Consider the following 22,521-nt stretch of genomic DNA (forward strand, 5'->3'; position numbering starts at 1 on the left):
TTTATGTATCCCATAACTGGTGATCTGAAGTAGGATATTCATTTGTCTGCAACCTGTGGGTTATGGATCCGATATCGGATCCGAACCGGCATGGTTTTCCAGCTATGGATCCAAGCTCTCAGCTCCTCCCCTCACCCATAATGCCCTGCTCTACCCTCATGACCTCAGATCTTGTTTGCCGCGCTGGTAACTGAATGTGGATACATAGCTCTCAGCTAAGTGGACTATTTTCTTGTTTAAAAACAGAGAATTTTTTGTTTCTTTAACTAAATTTGTGTGAAAGTAGTAGGTTTCCGCTAATATAGACTGTTTTAAGTTTATTTTAAGTTACAGTAATAATTTTATTCCCTCCTCGCCAGCGTGAGAGTGTGTGTGTAGGCCTGTGTGCTTTTTGTTGTTTAAGCTACTTTTCTGTAACTTTAGGTTTTATAGATTATGGCTGAACAGCCTAAGTCTATATTTTCAGGTCAGTGTGGCCATAAGCTCACCGGCTGATGGCCACACTCGGTGTGTTAGGTCTTGGGGTTGAACACCTCACATCTGGTTGTTCCATTTGTGCAGGGTTCAACCCCAGGGCACTGAGGAGCGGAGGTCCAAGCTGGTCTTGGCGGGTCTTTACCGCCGGACTCGGCTCGCCTCCGCCTTCGGGACTCCTGGCTGCAGTTGTTTCTGTGGCACCCCTCCTGCTCCTGGGACTCAAACTCCGCTTCTGGAGAGGAGAGGGATGCAGAAAGGACCGGAGGGAGAAGCACCACAAGCGGCGGGCCGAGACCTCTGTTTCGCCCCGCCAGCCAAGCGGGCTTCTCCCGGCTCCGTTGTCGGTTCGGTCTCCTCCTTCGGCCCGTCCCCTGTGTGCTTCTCACCGGGTCCTGAGGAGGAGGAGACTCGATCTCCGCCGAGGCTATCGAGGAGGCATTCCAGGCCTACCTCGGTAGCCTCGCCGAGATCTACCCATAGCTCTTTCTGATGCTGATCTGGACCGGATGATGAGAAGGTTCATCCAGGCCCAGATGCAGATGGGAGTGTTTGCCTCCTCCGGGAGCTCAACACCCTTTTAAGCCTATTGCTCCTTCTCCGACCCGCTATCCGGGTTCGGAGCAACTGAGCCGAGCAGCTCGAGCCGGGGAGGTCGGAGCCGATAGTACTTGGTACTGGATCCGACCCTGCCCTCGAAAAGGCCGGACCCGATCTCGGAGCCTGGATCCGAGCCGATCCGGGGATCAGTGCTCCTTCGGCGCCGCCTGTGTCGGAGCGCACTGTCCCTTCAGATCCGAGTGCCGGCGCCGCTCCGATCCACTCTTCGATCCGAGGGGAGCCGATTGTCGGATCCTTTGGTCGAGGTCGGCTCCTTCGGCTTTTGATGTAGTGGAGAGGGCTCTGCTGAGGGTCTCCGGACCCCGGCACTTGCTTCGCCGGCCCCGCCACCTCTGCACTGGGCCAGGCTTCCACCATCCGCCCCTGGGACAGCCCGCTTGTGCCCCAAGTTGCTCCCATGGAGAATTGCTGCTTGCGAGGACTCCTCTGACAGCCCCCAGAGGAGGCCCTCGCAAGCATACGTGCAAAAGGAGGCACATTGACTCCCCGAGTCTCTCACTGAAGACACGGACTTGGAGGAAGGGAAGGCTCCCCACGGTCACCTCTCGAGGATGTCTCCTTCGAGACATCATGGAAATGCTCCATAGGGGGTGGTCTGCCCCAAGTCTTCCTCGGACGAGTCCGTGTTCTTGGAGGCATTCAAACGGGCCCGTTTACCTCTTGGGTGTCCCCTGCCGACCCCTGGTGGACCTTATTACCACCAGGGCGTGGAAGGAACCGACACCGTGGAGCCAATTCCCAAAAGACCTGATAGGATCCTTAGTCCGCCTCCGACAGGACCCATTGGAGTAAGGGGCCTCCTGTAGATGCCATGTTGATGGCGGCGGCCACAAAGAGGGAACTGGCTCAGGAGAGTCCTCAGTCCACCCACCGAGCAAGGAGTCTCGATGATGGACCGCTTGGGGAAGCGGATGTTCAGTTCGCCGACCTTCTCGTAAGGGCGCTGAACTATTTGGCACATGTTATTCGGATGCAGCGAGACCTTATCAAGGAGTACGCTGCATCTCCTGAGTCCATTTCGGAGGAGGACAGAGTTCTGCACTCCACCAAAATGGCCACTCTTAGGTCAGTCACAAATACTTCTATGCGGCTACTCTCCCATGCTACGGAGGGCCGCTAGAGCTGCGGGACAGGACTGGTCACTAGACGCCAGGCCTGGCTCCACTGCGATTTTTCTGAGCCCTTCAAGGCATCGCTTAACGCCTTTGATGGTTCTGCTCTGTTTGGCAAGACCGCTCATGAGACGCTGACCCAGAGCGAAGGACGGGAAGACGCTGTCTGCCGTCGAATCCGCTTCTCTGCACCCCAGAGGCCCTATTCTAGGAACCAAAAGGGTCAGAAGAAGATGTGGTTCCGAAGTCGCAGCAGTCCCAGCCTGCTCCGGACAACCAGTCCTTCCGTGGCAGAGGAGGACAGGGAGGACGCCGCCTCTAGAGGCAGAGGGGCTCCCAGAAACTTCGGGTCCAGGGAACCTTTCTCTGAACGGCTCGCAGCAACCCTGAGGGGTTGCCCACTGCTCTACTCTGGAGGCAGTCGGGACGCTCGGGCACCTAGCGGCATGGGAGTCCATAACATCGGACCGCTGGGTTCTCCAAATCATATCCAGGGGATATCGATTCCTTTCCTTCACCTTCCAAAGATGAAGTCCCTCCCAGACGCACTCACCCGGTCAAAGGGAGGCCGCTGGCAGAAATTGGCCATCTGCTAAAGAAAAGAGCCATCCAGCCCGCTCCCCAGACCAGATCGGATCAGGGTTCTACTCCAGATTCTTTTAGTGCCAAAAAGACGGGGAACTAAGACCAATCCTAGACCTCTCTCTTGAATCTGGCAGTCCCCAAAGAAAAATTCAATGGTCACTCTGCAATCTATTCTCCCCTTCTGGGAGAAGATCACTGGATGTGCTCGATAGATCTCAAGGACGCGTGACTACCACATCCTGATGGACAGGCGCCCAGGAGGTTTCTCCGCCTCGCTGGGAGCCAGTCACTACCAGTTCCGGTCCTTCCCTTTGGTCTCACCCACAGCCCCCAGGGTGTTTACCAAAGTACTAGCAGTGGTAGCGCCCACCTGAGGCTTCAGGGGTGCAGGTCTTTCCCTACCTGGACGACTGGCTCCTCACCCCAACAAGGCATCTACTTCTCTTGGCACGAGACTCCTTTCTCCATCTTGCTCCATTTCTGGGAATCACAATAAATACAAACAAGTCCAACCTGGCGCCCACACAGCTCTTAGATTTCATAGGGGCCAGACTAGACACAAGGAGTTTACGAGCCTTCCTCACTGCGGACAGAGTTCTAAATCTGCAGCTCCAGGTGCGGGCCATTCTCCATTCAAGTTCTGTTCCAGCGGAGTTGGTCCTGAGGGCTCTAGGGTCCATGGCTTCGCTATAGCACTTCTTCCTCTTGCCAGGCTCAATATGATTCTACAGTGGACGCCTTAGTACAGTGGTCATACCTTGCTCTCCCATGCATCATCCCATAGCGATCAGCAAGGCTTGCAAGCGGTCCCTCTTGTGGTGGCTCCACTCCCGGATCTCCACGAGGGTCGCCCATTTTGTGCTTCTCCCCTCTCGCCACGGTGACCACGGACGCCTCCCGGGTGGGGGCACTTTGGCCGGACAGTCCAAGGCACGTGGAACCATTCAGAGACCTTACTGCATATCAATGTTCTAGAGATGAGAGCAGTGCTCTTAGCTGCTAGCACTTCAGGACTTTCTTCCCTTGGGAACAATTACATTCAATCGGACAATATGTCTGTTGTCTGGTACATCAACAAGCAAGGGGGAACAAGGTCATACCCTCTTTGTCGAGAGGCCATGAGAGTTTGGGAATGGGCAATCTCCACCAATCGCTTTCTCATAGCGACGCACATTCCGGTCGGTCCAACATCCTAGCGGACAAGCTCAGTCGCACCATTCTGACCCCTTACGAGTGGTCTCTCAATTGTCAAGTAGCGGAACGATATTCGCACGGTGGGGAACCCTTCATGCATCTCTTTGCTTCTCCCTCAAACACCAAGTGCGACAGTTTTTCGCCTAATACCTCCTCCGGAGGTACCCCAAGAGACGCCTGGTGCATGCTTGGCCACCCGTCTTCTGTATGCCTATCCACCCTTGCCTCTGATGCTGCAAGTTCTTCAGAAAGCCTCTCGGTGGGTTGCAGAATGATTCTCATTGCTCCATTCTGGCCTCGACAGATCTGGTTCCCTTTCTAAGGTCTCACCGGTGAATCCTCCTTGATTCTAGATCCCATTCGGATCTGATATCCCATCCATCCTGCATTCCTCCTCCTAACCTGGACAACCTGAAGCTGACCGCTTGGCTGCTCCAGTTCCACTCTTGATAAGGACTCCGGTATTTCTTCACCGGTAAAGGCTATTTTGGTGGCGGCTCATAAACCATCCACTAGAAAGGTTTATCAAGCAAATGGAAACGCTTTCTGTGTGGGCGGAGCTGCAAGGCCTAAATCCCTTCACGGTTCCTCTCCCTGTAGTGCTTGATTTTCTAACCTCTCTTTTAATGATGGTGCCAGCAGTTCCACAGTCAAAGTTCAACTGGCGGCAATTTCTCACTATCACATTGGTCAAGAGTCTAATCCTCTTATGTCAGCCAAATTGTGCAAAACATTTCTTAAAGGTACTTTCCTTCTCAGGCCCCTATAAAGCAAGCAGTTCCTCCTTGGGACCTTTCTTTGGTCCTACAGGCCTTGACCGCCCCTTCGAGTCTGCTGCTACGGTGGATCTCAAATTCTTGTCCTACAAGACAGCCTTTTGGTAGCCATTACATCAGCCAAGAGAGTTTCTGAACTTCAAGCTTTATCAGCTAAACCTCCTTACTTGGTATTTCATCCGACCGTGTCTCCCTCGGGCCCACCCCGCCCTTCCTTCCAAAATTCGCTTCTGAAGCAAACATCAATCAATCCATTAACCTCCCTGTTTTCTTCCCTAAGTATGAAAACAAAGGTGAATATAAGCTACACTCACTAGATGTTCACAGGCAACTTAGATTTTATCTCAACAGGACAGCTGGTCATAGGCAATCCGACCAGCTGTTTATTTCCTTTGCAAAATTCAATTTGGGCAAGCCAATTTCTAAAGTTTCTCTGTCCCGCTGGATTTCACAGTGCATCTTATTGGCTTATCAAGCCAGGAAGGCCCAAGACCGGGGTGTTCATGCCCATTCAACCCGGTCAGTATCTACCTCGCAGCCTTCAAGGCTAGGATTCCTCTAGATGATATTTGTGCAGCAGCCACGTGGGCTTCATCTCATACATTTATTTCTCACTATAAGTTGGATCTTGCATCTAGGGGTAGAGCATCCTTTGGCTCATGTGCTCCGGAATATCCTTCCATGATGGCCACCCAAGATTCAGGTAGCTGGGGACTCTGTCCACAGGTTGCAGACAATGAATATCCTACTTCAGATTTAGAAGTTATGTACTCACCATAACGCTCCATCTGAGTAGGTGTATTCATTTGTCTGCAACCATCCCGCCCTCCTATCCCCCTGGCCTTTCAGTTTCCTGCATATTCCTGGTTACCCTTTTTAGGGTATTGTTGCTTTGGCAAACTCGATCTGAGGTCATGAGGGTAGAGCAGGGCATTATGGGTGAGGGGAGGAGCTGAGAGCTTGGATCCATAGCTGGAAAACCATGCCGGTTCGGATCCGATATCGGATCCATAACCCACAGGTTGCAGACAAATGAATACACCTACTCAGATGGAACGTTATGGTGAGTACATAACTTCTAATTTTCTGTACTTGTAACTCCAGGGAACCATAAATAGAAGGATGAAAGCATTTATTACTGCCATCATCTTTTGCATTTGTGTTTTGGTCTGTCCTTTTTGTTCCAAAGGCCATGCATTTTTACTTCCATACACAATGCTCCCTTAGCAGTCTAAGGTATCTAGTTAAGGCTGCTGAAGCTGGAAGGGGAAATTTGGGACACCTGGATTAAGATAAAACTGGTCTCTCCTCCAAAGCAATTGTTTTCATCAATCCTAGTACAGGAATTTTGAATATCAGGGATGATGGTGCTGAAACCAGATTTTAGATACCACTGAATCTGTCATGTCGAGTCTGGCTGGAGGTACTGACAATCGATAATGCCATGAATCCTATTATCCTGAGAAATTACCTTGCCCGAGACTTTGGATTGAGTGGGAAAATCTAGAAATATTTTTTTATGGAAGAAAAGTTCTTTGAACTGAGGTATCTGGTAAATGGAAAAACAATCCTGTGTGGAGAATCTACTTGAATGTTCTCTTAAAACCCAGTCTATGAAGATGTCAACCAAATGAGAGGTTCTTTACACATTGAAAAGTGCTCTGCAAAGATGACAGTCTTATGAATAATCATACAAACTCTTGCAGTCTGCAATAGGCTATCAGTGGGGCTAGACACTTTGATCTTGGAGCAGTGGATAACCCAAAAGGTAATGCAGAGAACTGAAAGTGTAATCCAGACACAAAACCTTAAACATTTAGAAATCTGAGGATACATAAATGTGATAAGCAGTCTTTAAAATTTTTAAAAGGGGAACTCCGAGGTAATTGATTTTGAAGGAATAGCATTTTGATCTTTGTGGTTTTTGCAAACTGGTTTAGAAAGAAAAGGTCTAAGACCGGTGTCTAAGGTTTCTTTGGCACAATACCTTTCTGCTGTTGTCAGAGAAAGATGAGCAGTGTCTATGATCCCCTTAGTCAGCAAATGACAAGAATGAAAAATTAAGATTGTTCTAGCAGATGAGGAATCTCTTGAAAAAGGAGTGAGGGAGTCCCACTTCCATCTGCATCTTTGATGCACCTTTCTCAGAATCCATTTGAGATTATCTGATGCCAAAAAGAAATTAAGGACCAGATTTTGGGGAAGGTTTAAAGGCTTGCCCAATGTGTGTGTGTTGGGGGGGGGGCACTCTGCAGATAGTCAATTTTTTTGGACTGTCCTTTTTCTCGGGGGTTCTCGTTTTACAGCCCCCCTTGCCTTTTATTTTTGTCTGATTACTGTGTCTGCTTATTTTACTTTTTATCACACCTTTAACAAGCTTGCAGAAAGGAGAAACACTTGAATCAGTTTCTGTCACTTAATGGCATTGACCGCAGATGGCCTAACACCTCTCTATAAAGGGAGAGTTTCAACTTTAGCATACTTTGATAAATGTTGCACATGCAACTAAGCAGTCCTTTTCATAACAGTTCTAGTAGTAGCTGCTTTGGAAGAGAGAATCATAAGCACAGTTCAAAAAATGTTTAGTCACTTGAGACACTGAGGTAATAAGAATCACAGAAGATATTTTCCTGGAAGAAAAAGATGGCTATAATCTATAATTAATATCAAGTGAGGCAAGCTTAAACTTTTGATGTGTGAGCTTCACAATTAAGAATTCTAAAAATGTGTGGCTGAAGTACCGTATGCCCCCCCCCCAAACAAAAAATGACTTTTCCCAACCTTATCAGAGGGAATGTTGTTTCTAAAAATGTGTGGCTGAAGTATAGTCAGGGCCGGTGCTAGCATTTTGGGGGCCCCCAGCAAGGTTCAAGTTGGGGGCCCTACTCAAGAGAACATGAAGCGTGACCACATTGCTATTGCACCTCCTTCCCTGTCAAGCTCATCCAGCACCATTTAACCACTAGTGTCACTACATTCAGATTATTAAGAATTTGTGCCAAGCCCAGACTGGCATTTAGTACCAAGGTTACATTATGATAAACTTCTGTACTACAGTACGGTAGCCAATCACAGGTACACACTGACTGACACTTAATACCAATGTTGCACTAAGACAACCCCCTGTACCACAGCATGGTAGCTACTCACAGGTGTGCACACACTGACTAGCATTTAGTGCCAATGTTACAATCCTGATAAACCCCTGTACCACAGCAAGGTAGTGACTCAGGTGCACATGACAAGGTAGCAACTCACAGGTGCACACACTGACTGGCATCGAGTACCAATGTGACATTATGAAATCCCTGTACCACAGCAAGGTTGCCACTCACAGATGCAGACACTGACTGGATACTCAACTGCCCAGATTTTCAAAGAATGTCCAGATGTGACTCTTGTTTGGTCTGTTTTTGTGGCAATCATTGATGACTGAATTCATTAAATGACAGGCATTTCAGTTTATACCCTTCAGAACATCTATGGCAACATTCAGTTTATAACAGCAATATTTAAAATTTGCCCAGATCTTTGGGGCTGGAAACCCATTATCTGTGGCTTTGTCCAGATTTTGTGCCATGAGATAAAGAGCTACAGCTGGCATTTAGTAGCAATGTTACATTATGACAAGCCTCTGTACTGCATCAAGGTATCCAGTCCCAAAGAGGTACACAGACACCTACACTGACTCCCCAAAGACACCCACATTGACTGGCATTTAGTAGCAATGTTGTTACATTACGACAAGCCTCTGTACCGCATCAAGGTAGCCAGTCCCACAGAGGTACACAAACTCCCAGACACAGACTCCCACACAGAGAGACAGAGACAGACTCCCACATAGAGAGAGATAGAGACACAGACTCCCACACACACAGAGACAGAGACTCCCACACACACAGAGACAGAGACAGAGACTCCACACACACACAGAGACAGAGACTCCACACACACACAGAGACAGAGACTCCACACACACACAGAGACAGAGACAGAGACTCCACACACACACAGAGACAGAGACTCCACACACACACAGAGACTCCACACACACACAGAGACAGAGACTCCACACACACACAGAGACAGAGACTCCACACACACACAGAGACTCCACACAGAGACAGAGACTCCACACAGAGACAGAGACTCCCACACACACAGACAGACAGAGACTCCCACACACACAGACAGACAGAGACTCCCACACACACACACAGACAGACAGAGACTCCCACACACACACAGACAGACACTCCCACACACACACAGACAGACAGAGACTCCCACACACACACACACACACACACAGGCAGAGACAGACTCCCACACACAGAGACTCCCACACACACACAGAGACTCCCACACACACACAGAGACTCCCACACACACAGAGACTCCCACACACACAGAGACTCCCACACACAGAGACTCCCACACACAGAGACTCCCACACACAGAGACTCCCACACACACACAGACTCCCACACACACAGACTCACACACACACACAGACTCCCACACACAGAGACAGAGACACAGACCCACACACACACAGACTGACCGAGACAGAGACACAGACTCCCACACACATGATAAAGACAGCACTACAGCAAGACTGAACATTAACACCCACACAATTACTGACATGAACAGTCACACTGCAGATGTACACAACACAGCTATGGGACACAGAAAAGATTACAGACAACATACAAGGGAAAGCCATGGGGATTACTGAGCCTGAGGCAGACTCAAACCCATGCACATGAGAGTAATGGGATTAGTAAGTCTGACACAGGCAGACTCAAACCCAGAAAGAAAAAGATGAATACCAAAGTGGCATTCATCTTCCATATGCATTTACCTCCTCAGCTTCTGACTGCTGCCACTTGTCTGTTCTTCCTTCGCTTCTGTCCTAGCCCTTGAAGAGTCTTGCTGCTCCCAACTGTGCTGCCACTTGTCTGTTCTTCCTTTGCTTCTGTCCTAGCCCTTGAAGAGTCTTGCTGCTCCCAACTGTCATACCATCCTGATGAGTCCTGCCACTACCCTGCCACTCCACATGAGTCCTTCTGCTCCTGACAAGTCCTGCCACTCCGAGTCCAGCTGATCCTAGCTGCCTTTGCCTAACATCCTGCTAGTTCCATCCTCATGGTCCTACCTGTTGGAGGCACGTAAACAAAACAGTGAATACACAGCATACAAGCCAGACTAAGGTACTACCTGAAATTACTGCCTGACAGCATTATAAAAGATTACTGGAAAGGAAATATGAGCACATACCTAATCTACAGTTTTACTGGGATCTTACGAATTTTCTTCCGACAAAATCTTCAATGAGGCTGCCATGTGATACACTTCGCCCACTTCATGCTCAATTGAGAGCACAGCTAAGCCTGAAAGTCTCTCCTGACTCATTGACCTAACGCAGGTATGTCTTTATGAGTTTCAACTTAGAAAAGCTGCGTTCTGCAGTAGCCACTGTAACAGGTGCAGTCAAATAAATGCGCATTGAAACATAAGTATTTATATATATGTCTTGCAAGTGGTTGCGAATAAGGAAATTTAACACAGTCAGTGGTGACGATTCATTATCAATCATTCGAGAAAGGCTTTTAAGTTCGTGTCCAAGGTCAGAGTCATCAATATCACAGTGGCCACTTATTCTGTCAGTCAGTTGTTCTTTCAGAACCTTGCAGTGTTGCAGCAGTGTGTCTTCTGCAACATCACTCAAGGCTTTAATATTTGATAAAAATCCAAAGGCCTTATCAAACTCGGAAAGCTGCTGAAACCGGTCAGTAAACGATTGGATTGTTGTGTCCAGCAGCACATTGAAGAACTCTACACGTAATTTTATCGCTGGATCCTGTACAGTCTCATCTTCTCCTTCATAGTCAAAGAACCGTTTTTCTTTCCTTTGTCTCTTTTCTTGAAATGTGGTGCCAACATCCAGTTCTTCTGCTATCTTGGAGGCTTCGCCCATGGCATGTTGAAATCCTGTTTCTCTGTAATTCTTAAGCAGGTCCATAGTGGATGCCAGCACTTTGACACATGTTGAAATATCAACAGATGGACTCTGCAGAACTTTGCTTGCACGATTTACCTCTGTCAGCACATCATACCAAACCACTAAACATACAATGAACTGGTATGACATAAGTTCTGAGCACAGTCCTCTTGCTTGTTGATATGTTGCAGCATCATTTGTGCGTACTGCTTCCCCTATCTCCTGTAATGCCTCAATGACTCCTTCAACTGAAATCTTACTGCCTTGACAGAGTCTATCCTGCATTCCCAGCGAGTCTCCGACAGTGGCTTCACAGTGACATTTGTGTGCCGTTTTAAGATCTGCCATCTGTTTGTTGATGCTGAACAGAGTACGTAAATGTTCTGCAGACATCCAAAGAATGACACTGCCTGTACTGATGAATGTGCTCCATCACTAACTATAAGATTTAAATTATGGCAGGCACATGGCACATAAAAAGCCCTTGAATTCATCTGTTTTATCCGGGCCTGCAGTCCAGCGCGTTTCCCCTTCATGTTGCTGCCATTGTCATATCCTTGTCCTCGACAGTCATTAATGTCCAGTTGATGATTTTGAAGAGTCTTAAGAAGAGCTTCTGTCAGCCCTGCCCCAGTTGTGTCATTCACAGGCACAAATCCCAGAAAATGTTCCTCAACTGTGGCTACAGTCTGTGAAATGTCCACATACCGAACTACTACAGTCATTTGCTCTTGATTGCTGATATCTGGCGTGCAATCAAGAATCACAGAAAAGTACCTAGTGTCCTTCACCTTCCCTACTATGATCCTTAAGATAGCATTTGCAATCAACTGGATAACTTCATTCTGTATGTCCTTCCCAAGATAGTGATCCATTATCTCTTTATTACGAATACGCAAATGTTCAGCCATAACAGGGTCAAACTGCGACAAAAGTTGCACTTGACCTAAGAAGTTGCCATTGCCATAGGTGTCCAGGGCATCAGTTGTACCACGGAATGCCATGTTCCGTTCTGCCAAGTACTGGACAACAGCAATAATGCGTTCTAACACACCACGCCAGTGAGTTATCTCCTTTTCAACCACTGCTTGTCTCTTATCATCCATAGTCTGCCTACTCTTTATTCTGTTGTCCAGTTCCTTCCACTTCATCATGCATGCCATATGCTCTGGTGCTTGGTCATGGCTGTGTAAAGCTTTGGACATCTCTCTCCATGCTTTGTAACCACCTGACCTGAGAAGATGGTTAGAATGTCCAAACAATTTGCATGGAAAGCAAAACAGTGCATCCTTTGAGACCGAATATGTCAGCCAAGTGCTTTTGCTCTCGCTCCATTAGGCAGCACATGGAAGTAGTTCTCAGATGTAAATCTTCTTTCTGCTCATTGACTGGGAACTGTGTTAACACCACTTGCACAGGTCCATGCTGAATGGCAGCTACCCTAAACTCATCCCTAATCAAGTCTGGCCAAGTCCCTAGATCCTCCAAAGATGTACCTGACACTCCCTGCAAGTCATAGGCCACATCTGTCACTATGGAAGTATGGGCTCCTTCTGTATCAAAGTCTGGTGATCCAGGCAACACCTCAGGTGAGTCTGCATTTGCTGCCGTGCTTTCACCCATGGTAATGGCTGTAGGTCCACAGGAAGTAGCCTGTGGTGTGGCCGGAAGAAAGTTGTTACTTTCTAGTGAAAGGATGCTGGCCTCACAGTGGTCAGACTGTAATGCAAAACCATTGTGTTGTCCTGAAGGCAGACTTTTTCCTGAATCTCCCTCACTGATGAGTCACAGAAAAATTTCATAATGGAACCCTGTCTCTTTGCATCCTCATTTCTCTGCTGCTGAAGCTTTCTTTTGCTGCTCCTGACAAATATGTGCTTCATCTCTAACTGGGAATGGAAGTAAAGCAGAATTACTACATATACAGAGTCCTTTGGTCATACTGTTATTAAAAATGCTTAATGGCTTTCATTGACAGTCTATTGCACTGCAGGCAGAAAGACTGAAAATGACTAACCAGTAGGCACAAACAAGTAATGAGAGGCCCAGGTTACAGTTTCATGTTAGATATCTATCACTAGAGGTGAATGTCAGCTTTTTCTACACAATTCTTCTCCTGTCATCCCCTAAACATGTGAAGTGGCCACAGATGATGCAAAAGATTGATATTACAAGCTTCTTAGACTAAAGTCTGAAAGAACTAATGACTAGGAGAGGCACAAGTTTGAAGGAGAACACACCAAATTGAGGCAAGACAAATGTTACGGTACAATACAGACTACACATGCCCACTCCCTCTCAATCTCTTAGCAGACTTGAACAAATCAAAATAATTTTTTGAACAAAGGAGTGAAATCATGGATTTGCTAGACAACCTCATGTGTGAAGGATGAAGTGGCACACAGACTGGGAGACTGACATTCCCACAACCCCTCTTAGCACAGGATCAGTGTACAAAAGCATAAATCTAAGGAATGTACCATGCATTACGTGGAGGGTATGAAACAAGAAGTCCATTTCTGTTAGTAGCCTCAGCTGTCCACATTGTGCTATGCAATCACTGAGAGAGAACAGGCTAAAAAACTAACATCTGGACACAATTTTCACAAGCCCCGTCAACCTCCTAAAATTGTCAACTTAATTCAGACAGCCAAAAAACATGGATACCAGGGCAGTGTTTGCAGTAGTATGCATTACAGACATCAGTACATTCTGTGGAATTCTTAACCCCCATCTCGGCACAATTTTGGACAAAGTGAAAAAATTACCAATGTGCTTACAGTCTGACACTCCCCATTACAAAAAACTCCAAACAATGGACACTGCCACATTCTCACAGGCCCTACCCACACTCCCAAACTTTCAATAGCTATGGACCATAAAAATAAGTCATTGCAACAAAGCATATGAAGAACAGTTAGACAGCACTATAAACAGATAGCAGAACAGTGTTTGCATTAGCAGGCATTAAGATATCAGTACATTCTGGAATTCTTAACCCCAAGTCTAGGCAGAATTCTGGATGGAGTGAAAACAAAAGGTCATAGCATAAGCAATGTGCTGACAGTCTGTGACCCCGGATTAAAAATACTCCAAGCAAACAATGGACACTGCAACATTCTCACAGGCCCTAACCACACTCCAAACCTTTCAACACAATAAGTACGGACAATGATAAAAGGTAAGCCATTGCATCAGTACATTGTTGGTAAACAATAGTAGCATAACAGGGTGTGCATTTGTATACATTCAACATCCACACCTTTACAACATTCTCACAGCTATTAACTACCCTCCTGACATTAGGCAAGGTAAACAATGCACAAGTTCTCTCAACCTCCAAAGAGCATAATTCAGACAGTCAATAATAACTGCAGAACAAGGCGTAACATCAGGGATAGTTAAACAGTACTATAAACCTAGACATCTGAACAGTGTTTACATTAGCATGTATTAAGATATCAGGCTCCATCATCCTCCAAATTACATAATCCAAACAGCCAAAAATAACTCAGAAGAAGCTGTAACACTAGGGATATTTAAGCCGTACTAATTCCCTCGACAGAACAGTATTTGCATTAGCATGCAACATAGGCGTAGCATTAACAATGTGCTTTAGTGTGTGTGGCCCCACATTAAAAACTTCAGGCAAACATTGAACACTGCAACATTCTCACAGCCACTAACTACTCTCCCAACATTGGGCTTTTTAAACAATGTACAGGTACCAGCATACTCTAAATTACATAATCCAAATAGCTAAAAATAACTCGGAACAAGCTGTAACACTAGGGATATTTAAGCAGTACTATAACCCTTAACAGAACAGCATTTGCATTAGCATGCATTAAGATACTAGTACATTCTGCAGAACCCCCCCCCCCCCCGGCGATGCGCAATAATCCTGGATAAAGTGAAAACAAAAAGCATAGGCATAGCATTAACAATGTCCTATTACATGACCCCCATTAAAAAGGCTCCAGTCAAACACTGAACACTACAACATTCTCACAGGTCCTAACCACACTCCCAAACTTTCAACACATTAAGTACGGACAACTAAAAACATTGCAGTCATTGCATCAGTGATTAGAACATTGAAGTTATATGCAATAGTAGTTCACAAGGCTTGCATTAGTATACATTCAAAACATCTATGCCTTCAACAGCAACATTCTCACAGCTGCAAACCACCCTCCCAACATTATGCATTTTAAGCAACGTACATGCCCCATCAACCTCCTAACCTCTCAGCACAATTCAAACAGCCAAAAAACTACAGAACAAGGTGCAACAGCAGGGATAGTGTAAAACAGTACTATAAACCTAGATAGCAGAACAGCGTTTAACAAATATGTAAAAACTGAAAACTTACTACAAAACTGAAAACTTACTACAAATTCAGTTGACAAATCTACCAACAGTTTCAAAAGTAGCAGTTGAAGCCAGTTCTTATCCCTAATACAAAAGATCCATTACTGAGCAGTCAGTCAACCATCTGGAAAATATACATTATACCCTTGCACAAAGGTGGAAGCTTGAGCGAACTTAAATTATAGGCCAAGAGCAATTCTTCCCCGCTACCTAAACTCCTAGAGGAATGCATTCATTCTCAACCACGCTTACCTAAACTCCTAGAGGAATGCATTCATTCTCAACCAATATTTTACTTGCCACTTACCCCATACACCCAATACTATTGACTTAGACAGCAGCATCTCACAAGACTGCCCACCTATCCCTGCTCTAGCCCACAAGACTGCCCACCTACCCCTGCTCTAGCCAACTACAATATCCTTCTCTGTCCCATTATTTATCTCCCTCCTTTTCATCACCCCTATCCCATTCTCTACCGCTTACATATACAGCATAGATAAAGCCAAAACAAAATCCTCTTGCTCCAAATAAGTTATACACTTTCCTAACGAATCGGCAATTAAAATTAAATGTATATTACACTTCACATTCCCTTATGTTGTCCCTCATATAAACAGAAGCCAAATTATTTTACATATTTCTAGCACATATACTAAAAAACATTTCTTCCTGGGCATCCACTGAAAATGGATTCTATCCTACACTGTCCAGAAAACAAATGTAAAGTGAGTATAGTAAAATGAGTAAAGTAAAACTGCTATAACCACAGCCTCTCACCACCCATCCTTTTACCACCAGCACACAGACATAACACAACCTGACCCCCACCCTCTCAGGACAAAAACTCTACACAGTACCAAAATAAAACTAATACAACCACAGCCCCAAAATAAAACTAGTACCACTACAGTCCTCACCCCCCCCAAACCTCCGAGCACAAAAACTGTACACAAAACTAAAATAAAACTAATGCAACCGCAGCCCACACTCCCCCAAACCTCTTAGTACGAAATATGCACAAACACAAGAAATATGAACAAAAAAAAAATAAAAAATCACCCACCCCCCACAAAAAATAAAGTTATAACTAAACCCCAAAACTTACCTTTTTTGCTTTCAACAGAAGGCTGCTTCCAATACTCTGCTCCCCCTTCACGACTGAAGGCTCACCTGCTCTGTTCACCTTCCTCAGACCACTCAGTCCCTTTGAAGTTGCCCTTAAAAGGACAGTTTTGTCAGACCTTTTCAAAAGTTGTCCTTAAAAGGACAGTTTGTCAGACCTTTTCAGAAGTTGCCCTTAAAAGGACAGTTTAAAAAGAGTATAATCCACAAACCACGACCGCTGCAAAGGCTTGATCCACCGCTGATCCGTTCCTGCTGTCCGTCCTCACGCTGGTCCAAACACGCCGATCACTCTGCTGTTGATAAGAAACACTCCTCTGTTGAAAAACAAGAGAAGTGATCCTTATTAGCTGCAGGTGCCTTTTAAAGGCAGTTTGTGCAGGAAGTGATTTGCAAGGACCAATCAGGTCCTTGCTTCATCACTTCCTACTTAAAAACAAAAAAAACAAGGACTTAGTTCGCAGGTTGCTGCAGCCAATCAGATCCCTTGTTTCAGCGAAGGACCTGATTGAGTGCAGCTTGCCAGCCAATCAAAAAAAAAAAAAAAACCACAAAGGACTTGTTCAGAGGTTGCAACCAATCAGATCCCCTGTTTCAGCGAGCGGACCTGATTGAGTGCAGCTTGCCAGCCAATCAAAAAAAAAAAAAAACGGAAAACGGAAATGCAGTTTCGCGACGTTTGAGCAGCTAGATGTCCATGAGGAGCCGAGCCGGCAAAGTACACGCCGTTGGACTAGTAAGTAACCCGCGGATGAGGATGATGGATCAGCTAGACATCCACGAGGAGCCGAGCCGAAGTAGCGTAAATGCCGGTCGGACCATCGGGGCCCTTATTTGCGGGTAAGTAATCGGGGGCTCCCCGCGGCCGCGGGTTCCGCGGGTGCCTAACGCCGGCTATGAGTATAGTATGCCCCCAAACAAAAAATTATGAAAGGCTTTTCCCATCCTTATCAGAGGGAATGTCCCTTGAATGTTCATAGACCCTATCTTTCAGGACTGTATGCTTCACTAATGTAAAAAGAGGTGCATTTCTTACAGCAATGTAACCAACTTTCCTAGTGTGTCAATTACATCTCCTTGGATTTTTATTGTACCAAACCCTTTTATCCACACAAATTGCCCTTCCAAACTAAATGGACATTGGGAACACTTACAATGCTTTAATATTCTCTTAAAACAGTTGGTAGTAATTATCGATCCGATATCTGACTCCAAAGATCTTTTTGATAAGAACTCTCCAGTAAATAACTTGGTTCCATCCCTAATTTGTCCATGTCTGTTCCACAGATGTCAAAGATTTTCCAATTTTCTCATTTCTCGAGGGTTGCATGTCAAAATTGTAAGTAACAATAAAATTCCTGTTAAATCTTTGGTCATCTTCATAATTGTCACCACACCCCAGAACCCAACAGGGGGATGATGGTAACCATTAATCTTTTTGTTCTTTTCAAAAACCTCATTAAAATTCTAGAAATTCACAGGGATGTCCCATTTGTTAACTATCATGATTTCTCACTTTCCTAAAAGTAATATTTCCAAAACTGATTACCATTCTTGCTAATCTGACTAGTTGCCTCTTAAGCACTTCTGGTGTGGAGGATAACTTTCAAAATTGAGCCGTTACAGTATGTAGATTTCCTAAATTAGAGATAAAACATTTGATCTGATGCTATCTGTGTCCTTATTCATCTCGGATGGGTCTCTGATCCGAGCCGGCAACTGATGGACAGATCCAGAGCACACGCTCCTCCCCTTCTGGCCTGTAACCCCCAGATGTCATTTGCCACAGAAATGCTAAGAATGCGATTCCAGTAGCTCATGCCTTCATTCAGAAAGTGCTTACTTTGTTTTTTTCCCCCTTTTGTGTTTTTATAGTTTTCTTTAGGCTCGTTTAGGCTGTAGTGTAGTTAATTCTCTGTTTCCTGCCCTCCCTGTACTTTACTGGTGGTGTGTCGGGTTCCCACTTTTTTTCCCCATGGGCCTTCCCCCACATAGCTAGTTCTTTAATTCAAAAAAACAATGGGGGATAGTAGTTTTAGGCATTTATTTCCTTTTTCCTTCTGCTCCCTCTTGCATTTCTGTGAGGGTATGTGTGTGTATGGTGCCTTCTCTATCTGTGTGTGTGTTCTTGTTGAAGTACGTCTGACATGCTTCTTGTCTGGTCAGAAGATGCCTCCTCCTGACTTGCACAAGGAGTGTTTGGGAGAGCCACACCTGAAGGTTGAATGTCACATTTGTGCCGCATTTAACTCCAGGGCTCTCATGGAGCTCAGGCCCTAATTTCTTGCTGAAGGGGGTTAGCTAAGGGGGGTCCTCTGGCTTTTGGCTCTCCTCTCTAAAGCTCCTTTGACTCCTAAGAGAAAGCCTTCCCCTTCCTCTAAATGGATCCCCAGATCTGAGCCCAACCTCTTTTGGCTTTGGATCCAGGGTCTTCTGCTCCAAGAGCCTCAGATCTGTCTCTGATACAAGACCTCCATGCCGCAGAGGCCTTCGGATACTACCCGGTGCAAACCTTCTCTGGATCCGACCAGTTTGTCAAATCCAGTTGATATGCTAGTTGAAGCATCGGATCCTACCAGGACTTTGAATCTAATTAATCTGAAGTAGTTGACTTCATTTGGTCTTCAACCTGTGGTTATTCGGATCCGAATCTTATCCGCGATGGCCGCATCACTAGCATCTGAGCTGAGCTCCAACTCCTCCCCTTACCCGTAATGCTCCCATCTCCTTCCTTCCCTCAGATCTCATTTGCCACTGAAAAACTATGCATTGTGGTCGCAGAGCTCCAGGCTGTATTTTGGGTAAGTAACTTTTTTAGCAGTTTAGGCTAAATTTCTTTCCCATCTTCTCGTTTCACCTCCCCTACTGCGTTTGTCCATCGGAGAAAAAAAGTAGTTTATTGTAGTTAGTTTCCCTTTGGCCTCCCGCTCCCTCTCCTTTCGTGAATAAGTGTCTGCGGGTGCTACTTGGGGTGATTGTTATCCTTATTATGGCTGAGACCCCCCCCCCAAGCCAGTATTTAGGCAATGCAGTGTGTGTGTGTCTGTAAGCCTTCCCCAGCCAATGGCCACATTCTGTGCACAGTGTATTTGGGTGCAGCCCATTTGCTTACCTCCTGCCCTATTTGCACGAGTTTCAACCCGCAGGCCCTTAAGGACAGGAGGGCTAAGCTGGTTATGAAAGGCCTGCTCCCTTCTATGTGGATGGCTGTCCCCGTCAATGCATCGGTGGCCTCTACTTCAGCTGCTTCTGCTTCCTCCCTTCTCCAGGCCTTTGGGACTCAACCTTCTGCCATGAGGTCTGGGGAAGATGAAAAACAGAGGAAAAATCGAGGAAGCAGTCCCTGGACCGCTCTGCTCCAGCAGGGCCTCCTGCTAAATCAGACGACTCCTAGGACCAGTTCCCCTTGGATCCAATCGCCCAGGTTCTCCCTGGAGCCGGAGGTATCCAAGTCCCCATCTAGAGGTTCCCCTCATTGGAACTCCCAGCTGGTGTCTGTGGCTTCATCTAGGTCGACCCGTAGTCTTAGCAAGGCTGAGATGGACATGAAGATGCGGAAGTTCATCAACACCCAGATCCAGATAGGAGTGCCAGTCCCCTCTCCCTCTGGAGCGGAGAGCTCACAGCTCTTCATCTCCATAACTCCTTCTCTGAGCCGACCGTTGGTTTTGGAGTCTTTGGATCCAAAGACCCTCGGCTGGGGGGTTGGCGCCGATTGTACCTTGACGGTGGCCATTGCCTTGAGTGGATCGGATCCGAGCTCTCGGAGCCATAATCTGGGCATCGAAGCTGAGGGGGCACTGTCCACTCAGAGCCTTCTGGAGCCCAGTATTTCCTTCGGCATCTCTGCTGCTGCAGTCCCTGCTCAAACTCCCCATTTGGATCCGAGGGGAGCGTCACCCTTGCTTGTTTCCCAGGAAGTGCAATCTCCCTCAGCTTTTGACATGGTGGAGAGGGTTCTCTCTACTATGTTGAGACCCCTGACTATCTTGTCTTTGGACTCTGCCCTGACTTCCTTGGCTTTGGGTTTGGTCCAGTCCTTCCTGTCCTCTCAGTGATGGCCTCTGCTCGCTGTGCCTCAGGGCGCTCCCGTTCGAGAGCAGTAAGATATTTGTGACTCCTTCAGTGAGTCCCACTGATGAGGCTCCTCGCAAGCGAATGTGCAAAAGGAGGCACCTGGACTTCTCTCCAGAGTCCCTCATGGATGACCGACTTGGAGGAAGGGAAGGTTCCCCCAGGTCACCCCCCCCCAGAAGATGTCTCCTTTGAAGATCTTATGGAACTCCCTTGCCAAAGGGGGGTGGTCCACCCAAAAACCATTCGGCACAGGCCCATCTACCTCCTGGGTGTCCCCTCCCGTGGACCTGCTTGTGGACCTAATATCTCTGGCATGGAAGGAACTGGACACACTGGAGTCTATTCCCAAGCATCCAGATAAAATACTCAGTCCCTCACAAGACAGGACTAGCTAGAGTAAGAGGTCCCCAGTAGAAGCTGTGATGATGGTAGATGCCACAAAGAGGTTGCACAGGAGAGCTCTACAGTCCTCCTCCTGTCCGGGAGTCTAGGACTATGGGCCATTTGAGGAAGCTGGTGTATGCTTCAACCTTTACCATAAGGGCACTGAACTATATGGCACATGTTATCTGACTGCAGTGTGACCTAGTTAACTAAGTCACCCTTGGAGTCATTCGCACGAATGGCCACTCTAAAGGCAGTAGCCAGTACATCCATGCGCCTCCTTTCTCATGCCATGGAGTGAGCCGCTACGGCAGCCGGGTCTGGCATTGCATCAGACATCACGCCTGGCTCCGGCTGTGTCAGATGTTCATCGTGTTTCACTGTTGCAGTCATTACACTTGGGTTATCCTGCTGGCAGGCTACCCGCAGTCGGCCTGAATTCCAAAGTCCTGGTCCGGCATCGGTTGCTGTCACCTCTTCCCTGACGTCAGTGCGCCAGGGCTATAAAAGATGCAGCTGACGCCATTTTCTTCAGTCTTTCTTGCCGCGCGGTGCCCGAAGCAAAAGCAGTTTGCAAGTGCCGGTCAGCCGACTCCTAAGATTTTCATGTTCGAATTTCAGATCCGAAGTCTTCATTTAAAGCTAAGTACCCCATTAGGGAAACTTTTTTTTTGCTCCAGACCGATGTCAGAAAAAAAATTAATAATTGTATTTCTTGTGGGAAGCAAATACCTCCATAAAGACTTCCATTCTTATTGTATTCCTTGCCTAGGCCCTGATCACAACGTCGCTAATTGTAGGTTTTGTGCTAGATTTAACTAACGCACTAGTAAGCGAAGGCACGATTTTGCATTTCACTACTTTGGCCGCAGATTTAATTACACTATGTCGTCGGATAGCCATCTGACTACCGCAATTCACAAGAAACGCAACGAAAAGGACAGGCATCTGAGGACCAAAACTGACTAGGCTTCTAAGCCAGTCGCCGGTTCTCAGTGAGGCACTTTCACAGCCCCTGATGCCCGCTATCTCAGAGCCGCAGGCCACTTCTGACTCCCACGTGGCGTCCACTAGGCCGCAGGATACTCTCAAGATATTGGACACACTGAAAATATCCCTTCAGATGGGTCCGGAGCCGCTGAGCAGGCATCGGCTTCTGAGGGTGGTTTCAGGCCAACACAGTTGTATGTAAAACCGACTACACCTTCAAAGGCAAAGACTAAAGCTCCACTAAAGACAAACCAGTACAGCAATCTCATGGACAGGCCTCCATGCCTAAAAAACAGATGCTCTAAATGGCCGGAGACCTAATTACTTTGATCAGGGGTTCCCATCCCTCTCCTGATAAGAGGCCTAGGCAAGAGACAGAATATGAGTCTTCAGATCAGGTTTCCATTTCCTCTGATTCCTCTTCTGAACAGGAATACTCCCTTCCTCCCTATGAGGATTCTGATGCTGAAGAATCTATCCCTTCAGCCTCTCCTCCTGAGGATTATTCTTTTGGGGAAACCCTGCATGCCATGAGGGAGCACTTCACTGGGAGAGCCAGGACTACTCGGAATCTAAGAAAAGGCTTAGAGATTTCCTTTTACTTCCTCAGCACAGGCCTCTTGCTCCTCCTGTTTTAGACATTGTAGATGTACTTTGAGTCCGGCCTGTCTCCAGACACACTATCTCCAGCACCTGTTAAGCCAGACAGGTACTACAGGGTTCCAGATTCTCATAAATTTCTTTATAAAAACCCTGCTGCTGAACCAGAAACAATTTCTCAGGGTCCCAAAGGGGTCAAGGT

This window comes from Protopterus annectens, chromosome 6.part1 (assembly GCF_019279795.1).
Source record: "Protopterus annectens isolate FY-2018-M chromosome 6.part1, PAN1.0, whole genome shotgun sequence".
In the NCBI taxonomy this organism is placed as follows: Eukaryota; Metazoa; Chordata; order Ceratodontiformes; family Protopteridae; genus Protopterus; species Protopterus annectens.